At 35.5% G+C, this 12,166-nt stretch overlaps 1 protein-coding gene across 25 annotated transcripts in view; it reads left to right on the top strand.

The window, feature by feature from the left end:
• NCOA1 (nuclear receptor coactivator 1) overlaps positions 1-12,166 on the top strand; it is a 250,453-nt gene that overhangs the window by 81,368 nt on the left and 156,919 nt on the right. For 3 of the 25 annotated variants that reach the window (XM_070235848.1, XM_070235834.1, XM_070235835.1), the window contains exon 3: positions 804-922. The exons of the other annotated variants lie outside the window; for them this stretch is intronic. The gene's annotated coding sequence lies outside the window, so the exon portion shown is untranslated. The remainder of the gene's footprint in view (positions 1-803; positions 923-12,166) is intronic. 25 annotated transcript variants of the gene reach the window in all.

Here is a 12,166-nt window from a genome sequence, read left to right as displayed (position 1 = left end):
TTGTAATTGTTGACAACTGGTCTGGTGAAATTAGGGACATACACATTTCTTTAACTTTCTAATAGTAATCTGTTTTATTTTTTCACACATTTTATCTTTCATACAAGTTTTCAAGAGTATATTATATGTAAATGTAAAAAACTTACTGCAATAATAATATTGCTATTAGAAAGTCTGTTAGGTCAAACCTCATGAAATTGCCATGTTTTGAAGGCAAAAATGATAGAATATTGCCAATTTAATGTGGTTAAGCCTAATATTTTTTCCCCCAGATTGCTTGCATTCTTGTCTATAAGTTCTTTATTTTTAATGTAGAGAAGGATATGTTGTATAGTTAATTTTCCAGGAAATATTTCTTGGTTCTGTTTCTGAACAAAAGTCAAAAAAGATTTGTTGATTTGTAGAGACAGTAAAAATGTGAATTAATGTTCTTTTTTAAAAATAAATTTTACCTACAGAAGTAATTCTCTTTTTTGGAATTCTAACAAGATAGATAAAACTAAAGTCTCTTTTGAGCATTCTCACAGTCCTAGTTCTTTTTCGTTTTCTCCATAGGTAAGCATTGTTAAACATTTGGTGTCTGTCTTTTCAGATATTTTCAATCCATTTATATTTATGTGTATACACACACACACATATATATACATGTATACACACATACTTGTAGGAAATATGTAATATGTGGATTATTTTTTATAAATGGTATATTTATATAGTTTGGCTATATGATTTTTTTACTCTACAACGTATTTGGGTCTGTGTTTTGTTGTTTTTCAATTTCTGCATTGCTTTTTGTACTGTAGGTATACCATAGTTTTATTTGGATACTCAAGATTTTTACAGCAGATCGTTTATGATTTTTTAAAACTACAAACAGTGAAGACAGGAGTATCCCTGTATGTGCTTCCTCATTCACCTACACGTGAGTTCCTTTGAGATAAAGAAAAGTGGAATTTCTGAGTCGAATGGTATATACATCTTAAAAATGTTTTATTATGGAAATTTTCAAACATATACCAAAGTAAACAAAATAGAATAATGAATTCCTACTCACCTTCAGCAGTTATCAATCAATGACCAATCTTGTTTTATCTATATTCTCACTCACTTTCTCTCTTCTCATATTTTCAAACAAATCCAGATATTCTGTCATTTGATCTGTAAATATTTCGTATGTTTCTGGAAAGATAAGATCCTTTCTTTTTTAGAAAAACATAATCACAATACCATTATCATACTTTAAATTAACAATAATTCTTTAATATCATTAAATATCCAGTAAAATATTCAAATTTTAAATTGTTGTAATGTCAGAAACGTTTTGTTCCATATTTTTACTATTTTACTTGTTTGAATTGAGATCCAAATAAGGGTCCTAATGTGAGGGGTTGATATGCCTTATTTGGATCCTAATTGAAACAAGTAAAATGATTAGATTCAGGTTTGATTTCTAAGTGTTGTCATTGTAGGGGAGGAAGACGTTTCCTCTTCCCAAATGTGGGTTCGTCTGGCTGAGAACGAATTAAATTCACAAGAGACAGAATAGCAAGAGAAAATTAAACAAAGCTTTATGAGGAACCATGGCCCGGGGCCTTTCTTCCCGAAGGAAGAAAGGGTACCGAAGAAGTGGGGTACACATAGTGGTTATATACCCCGAAACAGGGTGTTTCACATGTGATTGAAATGTCCCTCCCACAATAGTCACAAGATTGCCCTGTCGGCACAGTGCTTCATGGACACAGCAGGTAGTGGTCTGCTGTCTCAGAGGGCGTAGCTGGAGGCAAGTCGATTGTCTGGAGCTGGGCGGTCACAGGTGAGCACAGCAATCAGTTCCTAGCCTAAGGAAAGATGCTTAATCCTTAAGAAATGCCAACGTTGGGAGGGGGAGGGAAGACAGTTACAGGAGGTTGCCAGACTAGCACAATAAAATGCAGATTTAAGTCCTTGCCTTTGGTATTGATTAAGAGTTTCTAGAGAGAAGGTCATCTCCTTTCTTCTTCCTGGTACAGAGAGGGAGGCACCTTTACAGATAGAGATTTACCTCACAGATGTAAATGTGTCCTAACAAAGGGCAAGTTCCATTCCTCAGAGACTCTTTCCCTGTCCCAGTTTATCAAAAGCAATCAGCCTCAAATAATCCTGATGCCAAAGAGACATATCTTGGGGTGGCCAATTCCAGGTTCCCACATCATCTTCTATAAAGAGGCACACAGTGATGATATATGCAGTTTTAATTTGGAAGATAGTGCCAGATTGTCTTCCAGAACTGTTGTTTCAATCTATCCCTTTATCATTAGTACTTGAAAGTTATCTCACACATTTGTGAACTCTTGTTGTCATCAAGCTTTCAAATTCTTTGAATCTGGCTAGTAGAAAATGTCATCTCAGTCTTTAGTATTTATTTCACTAATTACTAGTGGGGTTGCTTATTTTTGCTGTTTTTTTATTTTTTAGGACCGTTTGTATTTTCTCTAATGGGAATAGCCTATTTATGCATATGCTTTGTATCTCTTCCTGTTGGATATTGAACATTTTTCTTACTGATTTGTAGATTTTCTTTAGATCTTTTGATTATTCATCCTTTTTTTCTATTTGATGCCAATTATTTTCTATGTTATCACTCGTCTTTCCTTTTGAGTATATTGTCTTGTGATATATAGAAATTCTACCAAAAAAGATCAGATTTATCAGTCTTTTCCTTTATGGTTTATGTGTACTCTTTAGTTTATTTAAGGAAGATTTCTTTGCCCAGAGGCATAAAATACTCACTTACACTTTTTTTTTGCAATTAAAAAACATAACATAAACTCATAACTTAAAACTTACCATCTTAACCATTTTTAAGTCCATAGTTCAGTAGTGTTAAGTATATTTACAATGATGTGCAACAGATCTCCAGAAGTTTTTCATCTTGCAAAACTAAAACATTATACCCATTGAACAACAACTTCTCATTTCCCCCTCCCACTTTTTTTCTAGTAACTGGAGATTTAATTGTCACGATTAGGTAGTTTATCTTTTAACTCTCTGACTTTTTTTTCCTCTACGTTTTAATGATGTAGTATATAAATCTCATTTACTTTTATTTAAGTAGCTTGCCAGTTGTCCTGGCACCATTTATTGAATAGTCTGTCTTCCTGCTAATAGCACATTTGTATATACTAACATCTTATATTTACAGGTGTCTGTTTCTACAATTTCTATTCTGTTCCATTGATCTATTTTTGTATTCATGTGCCATTACCACGTACTTCCAATTATTGTATTGTTAAAATAGTTTTTGATGTCTCGTAGGACAAATAACCATGATTTTTTAAAAAAAAATTTGTTGTCTACCTGTTCCCAGTTCTGATTTCCTCTTATCCTACTGTATTTTATTTTACGTTTTCATGGTGTTTATCACCTTCTAACAAATTTGATGATTTACCTGTTTATGATGTTTGTTGTTACTAGTTATCTTTCCTACCATATCTGTGAAACAAGAATGCAGTTTCTACAAGGACAGGGATCTTTTATTTCTTGACATCATACTGAGTGTTCATATGAATTTTCATAGTGTTTTATGCTATTCTCATTGAGTTTTATAAGGATAGGTATAGGTATTCATATTATATAAAAATAACCACTTTTTGGAGGTCTTTTCCTTTCCAGAATTAATATGTTTATTTTCTTTTCTTGATTTATTGCATTGGCTGTGGCTTTCAGTACTATGTTGGATAGCACATGTGATTTCCATCATTACCTTTTTCTTAAAATACATGAAAAAACATCTGTTATTTTATTTTTAAGTATACTGTTTACTCTTGGCTTCTGATAGGTTTTAACAAAGTAGGGAAATTATTTTTTTGTTCCTAACTTGCTAAGAGTTTTTATTTTTGGCTTTTTAATTTTATCAATGTGAGGAGGCACATTAATTATACCTAGGGGAGTTTTCACCATTTTGAAGATGACATCACCGAGAGGAAGGAAAGTTGAACATGAGTGGTTGCAAAGAGAGAAACTGAGGAGAGCTTTTGGCAGTCTTACAGGAGTGGAGAGACTGTTGGAATTCAGGGTTACCAAGGCATCTAGAGCTTGAGTGACCAAGATCCTGAAGAGAATATGAACATAGAGAAGTGAGCCCAAAAGTCTAAACTATGGTTCCCCTAGAAGTTGTTGTAGATTAGTAAGCAGTGCAAGCCAATAGGCAAGGAAGTTGAGGAGAAAGTGGCTGCTAAGATGCTGGGAATCTAAGCAGAATTTCCAGCAGTCTCATGGTGCTATAGAAATAGAGTTTTGGTAAACATTCTAGGCTTTCATTTGAGATCTCTGAATGACTATTCCAGCATTAAGGGTGAACCAGAGAAGTTGACCAGGTCTTAATATGATTGAAAACTGGCTTCAAATTCGCTTAATCTCTGATTAGATTAGCTCCCATTGCCAGCCAGAAACTAAAGAAAATGTTTTATTTATTTATTTATTTATTTATTTGTTGCAGTAACATTGGATTATAACATTCTGTAGCTTTCAGGTGTGCATCATAGTATATTTCCAATTCTGTATAGATTACATCATGTTCATCACCCAAAGACTAATCACAGTCCATCACCACACGTGTGCCTAATCACCTCTTTCTCCCCCTCCACCCCACTGTAACCACCAATCCAGTCTCTGTTGCTGTGTTTGTTTGTTGTTGTTTTTATCTTCTACTTATGAGTGAGATCATATGATATTTGACTTTCTCCCTCTGACTTATTTCACTTAGCATAATACCCTCAAGGTCCATCCATGTTGTCATAAATGGCAGATTTCATCATTTCTTATGGCTGAGTAGTATTCCATTATGTATATATACCATATCGTCTTTATCCATTTGTCCCTTGATGGGCACCTAGGTTACTTCCAAGTCTTGGCTATTGTGAATAATGTTGCGATGAACATAGGGATGCGTGTATCTTTATGCATATGTGTTTTCAAGTTCTTTGGCTAGATACCCAGCAGTGGAATAGCTGGATCATATGATAGATTAGCTCCCGTTGCCAGCCAGAAATAAAGGAAATCTTCTATTGAAAAAGATGTCATTCACACTCTACAATTTTTTCCTATGTTTCAGTAAAATATTTAACAAGTGTATATTATACCATAAAAAGTACTAGAGGAAAGGTAAATTTAAAGGACTTGTAGTGTATAAAGAAATAGATGGAAAACATGACATCACTAGTAAGCATCTAACTTTAAACACCTTAAAGTATTTTTTATCAAGATGTGAATTTTTTTTATTGAGATCAATAGTTTACAACATTGTGAAATTTCAGTTTATATTATTATTTGTCTGTCACCATATAAGTGTTCCCTTCACCATTTGTGCCCAACCCCTTGCCCCCTTAGCCCCCTTCCCCCTGGTAACCACTGAACTGTTTTCTGTGACCATGTGTTTATCTTCCACACGAGTGAAATCATATGGTGTTTGTTTCTTGTCTGGCTGGCTTATTTCACTTAATATAATACCCTCAAGGTCCATACATGTTGTTGCAAATGGGATGATTTTGTCTTTTTTATGGCTGAGTAGTATTCCATTGTTTATATTTATACACCACATCTTTATCCAGTCATCAGTTGATGGGCACTTGGGTTGCTTCCACGTCTTGGCTATTGTGAATAGTGCTGCAGTGAACATAGGGGTGCGTAAGTAAGTCTCTTTGAATTGTTGATTTCAGGTTCTTTGGCTAGATACCCGGTAGTGGGATAGCTGGGTCATATGGTATTGCTACTTTTAATTTTTTGAGGAATCTCTGTACTGTTTTCCATAGTGGTTGCCCCAGTTTGCATTCCCGCCAGCAGTGTATGAGGATTCCCTTTTCTCTACAGCCTTTTCCAACATGTTATTTTTCTGTCTTGGTGATTATAACCATTTTAAAGGATGTTAGGTGATATCTTAGTGTAGTTTTTATTTGCATTTCCCTGATGATTAGTTGAACATGAAAAGATGTCTGTTCATATCCTCTGCCCATTTTTTCATTGGGTTGTTTTTTTGTTTTCAATTGTGTGAATTCCTTATATATTATGGAGATTAACCTCTCATCGGATATATGATTGGCAAATATTTTCTCCCAGTTGGTGGGCTGTTTTTTGTTTTGATCTTGGTTTCCTTTACCTTGCAGAAGCTCTTTAGTCTGATGAAGTCCCACTTGTTTGTTTTTTCTTTTGTTTCCCTTGTCTGAGAAGACATGGTATTTGAAAAAATCCTTTCAAGACTATGGCAAAGAATGTACTACCTATATTTTCTTCTAGAAATGTTTAGTTTCAGGTCTTACTTTCAAATCTTCAATCCATTTTGAATTTATATTTGTGAATGGCGAAAGATAGTGGTCTACTTTTATTCTTTTGCATGTGGCTGTCCAGTTTTCTCAACACCATTTATTGAAGACACTTTCCTTTCTCCATTCTATGGTCTTAGCACCTTTGTCAAAGATTAGCTGTCTGTAGATGTGTGGTTTTATTCCTAGGCTTTCAGTTCTGTTCCATTGTTCTGTATGCCTGTTTTTGTACCAGTACCATGCTGTTTTGATTACTATAGCTTTGTAGTATATTTTGAAGACAGGGATTGTGATGCCTCCAGCTTTGTTCATTTTTCTCACGATTGCTTTAGTTATTGGGCGTCTTTTGTTGCCTCATATGAATTTTAAGATTCTTTGTTTTGTTTCCGTGAAGAATGTCATTGGCATTCTGATTGGGATTGCGTTGGATCTGTAGATTGCTTTAGGTAGTATGGACATTTCAACTATGTTTATTCTTCCGATCCATATGCATGGAATATCTTTCCATTTCTTCATCATCATATTTCTTTCAGTAATGTCTTATAGTTTTCATTGTATAGGTATTTCACCTCCTTGGTTTAATTTATTCCTAGATATTTTATTCCTTTTGTTGCCATTGTAACTGGGATTGTGTTCTTGAGTTCTCTTTCTGTTAGTTCATTATTGGAGTATAGAAATGCAACTGATTTTTCTAAGTTCATTTTGTACCCTGCAACTTTACTGTAGTTGTTGATTATTTCTAATAGTTTTCCAGTGGATTCTTTAGGATTTTTTATATATAAAATCATTTCATCTGCAAACAGTGAGTGTTTCACGTCTTTGTTTCCTATTTGTATTCCTTTTATTCCTTTCTCTTACTTGTTTTGGCCAAAACCTCCAGTACTATGTTGAATAAGAGTGGTGAGAGTGGGCACCCTTGTCTTGTTCCTGTTCTCAGAGGGATGTCATTCAGTTTTTCCCCATTGAGTATGATGTTGGCTGTGGGTTTGTCATATATGGCCTTTATTATGTAGAGGTACTTTCCTTTAATCCCCATTTTATGAGTTTTTATCATAAATGGCTGTTGGATCTTATCAAATGCTTTGTTTGTGTCTATTGAGATGACCATGTGGTTTTTATCACTCATTTTGTTAGTGTGGTGTATCACATTGATTCATTTGCAGATATTGAATCATCCCTGTGTCCCTGGTATAAAATCCAGTTGATCATGGTGTATGATCTTTTTGATGTATTGCTGTATTCAGGTTACTAGTATTTTGTTGAGGATTTTTGCGTCTATGTTCATTAGCAATATTGGCCTGTAGTTTTCCTTTTTTGTGTTGTCCTTGTCATGCTTTGGTATCAGTTCGATGTTGGCCTTATAGGGTGTGTTAGGAAGTGTTCTGTCTTCCCCAGTTTTTTGGAATAGTTTGAGAAGGATAGGTATTAAATCTTCTTTGAATGTTTGGTAGAATTCTTCAGGGAAGCCATCTGATCCTGGGCTTTTATTTTTTGGGACGTTTTTGATTACTGTTTCAGTCTCTTGTGATTAGTCTGTTCAGATTATGTATTTCTTCTTCATTCAGGTTTGGTAGGTTGTAAGAGTCCAAATATTTATTGATTTCTTCTAGATTGTCCAATTTGTTGGCATATAGTTTTTCATAGTAGTCTCTTATAATCTTTTGTATTTCTGTGGTATCTGTTGTAATTTCTCCTCTTTCATTTCTAATTCTATTTATTTGAGCTTTCTATCTTTTTCTTCATAAGTCTGGCTAAGGACTTGTCAATTCTGTTTATTTTCTCAAAGAACCAGCTGTTTATTTTATTGATCCTTTATACTGTCTTTTTTGTTTCAATTTCATTTATTTCTGCTCTGATTTTTATTTATTTATTTCCCTCCTGCTGACTTTGGGATTTATTTGTTTGTTCTTCTTTTTCTAGTTCTTTTAGGTATAGTTTGAGATTGCTTACTCGGGATTTTTCTTGTTTGTTATGTTGAGCCTGTATTGTGATGAATTTCCCTCTTATTGCTGCTTTTGCTGCATCCCATATGAGTTTGTTTGGTATGTTTTCATTTTCATTTGTCTCCAGATATTTTTTTATTTCTTCTTTAATTTCTTCAGTGATCCATTGGTTGTTCAGTAGCATGTTGTTTAGTCTCCACATCTTTGTCTGTTTCTCAGCTTTTTTCTTGTAGCTAATTTCTAGTTTTGTAGCATTATGGTTGGAAAAGATGCTTGGTATGATTTCAATCTTCTTAAATTTATTGAAGCTTGCCTTATTTCCAAACATATGGTCTATCCTTGAGAATGTTCCACGTGCACTTGAGAAAATGTGTATTCTGCTGTTTTTGGATGGAGTCTTCTATATATATGTATATATGTATCTATTAAGCCCATCTGGTCTAATTTTTCATTTAATTTCACTGTTTCCTTGTTAATTTTCTGTCTGGGTGATATGTCCAATGATGTGAGTGGAGTGTTGAGGTCCCCTACTATTATTGTGTCATTGTTAATATCTCTTTTTACTTTTGTTAATAGTCGCTTTATTCACTTTGGTGCTCCTGTTTTGGGTGCATAGATATTTGTAAGTGTTATGTCTTCTTGGTGGAGTGTTCCTTTTTTTTTTTTTTTGGAGTGTTCCTTTTATTGTTAAATGCTGCCCCTCTTTGTCTCGCTTTACCTGTTTTATCTTGAAGTCTACTTTGATATAAGTATGGCAACACCTGCTTTCTTTTGTTTGCCATTAGCTTGGAGTATCCTCTTCCATCCCTTCACTCTGAGCCTGTGTTTGTCAATGGAGCTGAGATGTGTTTCCTGGAGGCAGCATATTTTGGGGTCTTGTTTTTTAATCCATCTCACCACTTTGTGTCTTTTGATTGGAGAATTCAATCCATTTACATTGAGTGATTATTGATATAAAATGGCTTAATGCTGTGATTTTATAACTCATCTTCTAGTTCTCCTGCATTTCCTTTCTTTCTTGTACTGTGTATTTCAGCTTCCAATTCAGTTAGGTAGCTTTCTATGCTGATTTTCTTAGTTTTCTCCTTATTTCTTGTTTCTCTTTTATGCTTATTTGTTTAGTGGTTTCCATGAGGTTTGTATGAAAAATCTTGTAGATGAGATAGTACATTTTCTGATAAGCTCTTATTTCTTTAGACTAAACCACTTCCACCCCTTTCCTCTTCCTCTCCTAAGTTGGTTTTGTCACATCTTATTCCATCTTGTTTTGTGAGTTTGTGGCTAAAATGACAAGATTATATTTATTTTTGATGTTTTCCTTCCCTTTATCTTTAATGTTAGACTTGAAGGTTTGCTAACCTGTTCTGATGGATGCCTACAATTTTCTGATTTTGTCTGCCTGTTTATCTCCTTGCTCAAGGCTTTGTAACCCCTTTCTTGTTTTTTCTTTTTTCAGGTATGAGGGCCTTCTTGATGATTTCTTTTGTGGGGGAGGGGATCTTGTGGTGATGAACTCCCTTTGCTTTTGTTCATCTGGGAAATTTTTATTTCTCTATCATATCTGAAGGATATTTGCCCTGGATAGAGTATTCTTGGCTGAAAGTTTTTGTCTTTCATAGATTTGAATATATCATTCCACTCTCTCCTAGCTGGTAAGGTTTCTGCTGAGCAATTTGCTGAAAGCCTGATAGGGGTTCCTTTGTAAGTTATTTCCTTCTGCCTTGCTGCCATTAGTACTTTTTCTTTGTCATTGACTTTTGCCAGCTTCACTACTATATGCCTTGTGGAAGTTCTTTTTACATTGATAGAGTTAGGTGATATATTGGCTTCTTTCACTTTTATTTCCAGCCCCTTCCCCAGGCTTGGGGATTTCTCCACTATTATTTCTTTGAACAAACTTTTGCTTCATTCTCCTTCTCTTTTTCCCTCTGGAATACCTATAATCCTTATGTTGCATTTCCTAATTGAGTCAGATATTTCTTGGAGAATTTCTTCATTTCTTTTTAGTTTTAGTTCTCTGTGCTCCTCCATCTGAAGCATTTCTATATTTCTATTCTCAATATTACTGATTCATTCCTCCATAATATCAGCTCTGTTCCTCAGGGAATCCATATTCTTTATCTCATCCATTGTGTTTTTCATATCCAATATTTCTGATTGGTTCTTTATAATTTCAATCTCTGTTGTGAAGTAGTTTCTGAATTCACTGAACTGTCTATCTGCATTTTCTTGCAGCTCATTGGGTTTTTTTATGATAGCTATTTTGAATTTTCTGTCATTTAGATTATAGATTTCTGTGCCTTCAGGGTTGATTTCTGGGTACCTGTCATTTTCTTTTGTGTCTGGAGATTTAATATAATTTTTCGTGCTGCTAGAGGGCATGGATTTATGGTTCCGCTTTGTGGTAGTAGTTGATCACCGCTTCCATGTCCCGCCCCTCGGTAGGGGTCAAGAACTGTGTATTCTGAGCCCACTGCAATCTGCAGCTCAGCTCACCCCTGCTGAATTGGGGTGTCAGGTAGGGGGAAGGGGTGCTTTCTTTTTCCTGCAGATCTCAGGGGCTTCTCACTGTGCCCTCACTATTTGCTCCTGGAGCGTTAGCTTCATGAAGACACCCTTTTGATAGCTAGTCACCCTGTGTGGGGCTTTCCCCCCAGGCTGTGAAGGACCTTGGAGAGTGATGGTGTTCCCACAGAGTGCCTCCCCCACCCCCGTTTCCTTCGGAGCCATGCACAGTCCCTGGGTCATTGCACTTCAGGAGGAAGAGAAGATTTCTCTTACCTTGTTCCACTTCTTCAGGGGAAGCTCCAGCACCTCCACTTTCTGACATACGGCTGTGTGGGTCTCTTGGACATCTTTTGTATTCTATGGGTGTCCTCTGTTGGAATATGAATGTCCTTTTCATTGTATCTTTGACGGGAGAGTTTACAAGGATAGCTCACTCCACCATGATGCTGATGTCACCTCCCCTACACACCGTCTGCAATTTTTATTGCATAATATCTGACATTCAATCTCCAGCTTCTAGGCATACCAAGAGTCGTGAACAAGAGAAAAACGGATATACATAGATGATCAGATGTGGACTTCAGTGAAAAATGTTGTGCTTCTTCCTTCATCCCTCCTTTGTTTCAGATGAGAAGTCTGTTATTTGAATTGTTTTTCCCCCCATAGATAAAGCATCATGTCTCTCTCGCTGTTTTTGTTACATTTTCTTTGTGTTTAGTTTTCAGTAGTTTTACTATGATGTGTCTTGGGCTTATCCTGTTTAGGATTCACTTAGGTTCTTGAATCTGGAGTTTTATGTGTTTTGCCAAGCTTGGGAAGTTATCAGCCTTTATTTTTTGGAGTACTTTTTCAGCCCTGCCCAATTTATTTATTTATTTATTTTTTGCAGGGAGGAAGATTGGCCCTGAGCTAACATCTGTTGCCAATCTTCCTCTTTTGGCTTGAGGAAGATTGTACCTGAGCTAACATCTGTGCCAGTCTTCCTCAGTTTTTTGTACATGGGACGTTGCCACAGCATGGCTTGATGTGCAGTATGTAGGTCCACGCCTGGGATCCAAACTCATGAACGCTTGGCCAACAAAGCAGAGTGTGTGAACTTAACCAGTACACCACTGGACCAGCCCCACTGCCCTCTTTCTTTTTGAGACTTTAACAACATGGAAGACAGATATTTTGTTATACTCTCATGGATCCCCAAGACACTGTTTATTTGCTTTCAGTATTTTCTCTCTGTTGTTCAAATTGGGTGGTTTCTATTCTTTGGTCTTCCACTTCAGTGATTTCTTTCCTCTGTCCTATCCATTCTACTTTTGTACTCATACATTGAGTCTTTATTTCAGTTAATTGTGTTTTTCAGTTCTGAAATTTCCATTTGGTTCTTCTTTATTTTTCTTTCTTTGCTGAGACTCTCTTTTTGGC

The sequence above is a fragment of the Equus caballus genome, chromosome 15 (genome assembly GCF_041296265.1).
Source record: "Equus caballus isolate H_3958 breed thoroughbred chromosome 15, TB-T2T, whole genome shotgun sequence".
Classification (NCBI taxonomy): Eukaryota; Metazoa; Chordata; class Mammalia; order Perissodactyla; family Equidae; genus Equus; species Equus caballus.
The sequence above is the reverse complement of the archived record's forward strand: the minus strand, read 5'-3'. Positions and strand labels throughout refer to the sequence as shown.